The following is a 1,585-nucleotide window of genomic DNA, read 5'->3' on the forward strand; positions in this document are numbered from 1 at the left end:
CTGCCGCCTCGGCGGAGCCTTCGTTCCCGGCCGGAGGTTTCGGGCCGCGGCCGCCTTCCCCGGGAGGGCGCGGGGGCCGGGGGTCCGGTAGGGCTCGCGCCGGCGGCGGCCGTTGGCGGGGCCGCTGTGAGGGAGGGGGCCCGGGCGCGGTGCGCTGAGGGGACGGGCGGCCCCCCTAGCTCTGCCCTCCGGTGGGGAGCCGTGCCCCTGCGCGGGGGCCGCCGGAGCCTTCCGCCCTGGGAAAAGCGTTTGGGTTTGGGGGCTTGGTTTGGGGTTTTTTTGTGGTTTTTTCCTGTAGGAGAGAAAACTTTTACCTTAAGGGGAAAAAAAAATAAAATAAATATTTCTCTGTCGAGTTGTCACGCGAAAATTTCAACCCGCAGCTCCAGAAAGCTGCTTGATGTTCCCAAGTGCCGAACATCAGCCACCTCCCGCTCTATTTAGATGCCTTTTCTTTTCTTTCGGTCTCTCTTTTTTTCTTTTCCATGAATTTTGGCAACTACCTACTTGGCTTTATCACTCTGCAAATGTGCTCCCATTAAAAAGAAAAAAAACAACAAAACCCACCAAACCAACCCTCAAGCTTTTCAACGTTTGATGTGTGTTTTATTAATTCCCTTGGCCCCATTCATTTGCTAGACATTCTTCTTCTTTGATCTATTGGTAATGGTGTTCATTTAGGAGAGGTATTCATCTGAGCAGGCTTCAATATTCTATCAAGGCATTTGAATAAATATAATTATTTCTTATTTTCTAACATGAAGTAGCCGAGGGCTTTAGAAGTAGAAAAGCATGGGAAGAATTGAATTTCTGGGCTTCCCTTTAATAGGAAATAGCTTTACAGTGCAGTCAATAAATCTGGGCTTGTTAATGAAATGTTCATAATAGCTACAATTAGGGCCTCTGCTGACTTTATTTTTGAATTAAAAACACATTTTTCAATGGACCCTTCAATATTTCATTTTTTGTTGCCAAGTTGCTGGCTTTGTTGATGATAGTTTTTGTGTGAACTCTGCCTTTCCTGAGTGGAAGAGCAGGGCTGTCACATAACGCTTATTTAAAACACAACCAGTGCTCATCAGTCAACAGATTTTTGGCAAATGATATATTCCCGTTTATTAATAGAGGTGGAGGGGAAAAAAAAAAAAAAAGTGCTTTTTACCTACAAGTAAGCCAAAATAATTTCAACACTTTTTTGGGGAGGTGGGCCTGCTTTTATGATTTTTAACCACGCCAGTGTGTTTGCCCCACAGGGGACTCGGTTGCAGAGGAGGCACATCCAGGTGAGACAGTGCCGTGTTGTGTCCCAGGGCAGAGGGGCAGCGTTTTGGGGAGCTGGCTGCTGTCTGGAGCTGGGACCAGTCTCCTCCCTGCCCCTGGGGAGGTGCAGGTGGGGCCAGAGCGCTCCCACCAGCACCTGGGGGTAACTTGTTCTTTGGCCAGAACAAGTGTTGGTTAACAAGCACTGTACTGTACTAATGAAGCAATGACTAATACAATACAAAGGATTCATTTTTATTTCTTTCACTTCCCCACCCACTCTTAGGCTCCTCTTTCTCCTGCTTTTTTTTTTTTTTTTTTCCCC

The sequence above is a fragment of the Calidris pugnax genome, unplaced genomic scaffold (genome assembly GCF_001431845.1).
Source record: "Calidris pugnax isolate Ruff unplaced genomic scaffold, ASM143184v1 scaffold13, whole genome shotgun sequence".
Taxonomy (NCBI): domain Eukaryota; kingdom Metazoa; phylum Chordata; class Aves; order Charadriiformes; family Scolopacidae; genus Calidris; species Calidris pugnax.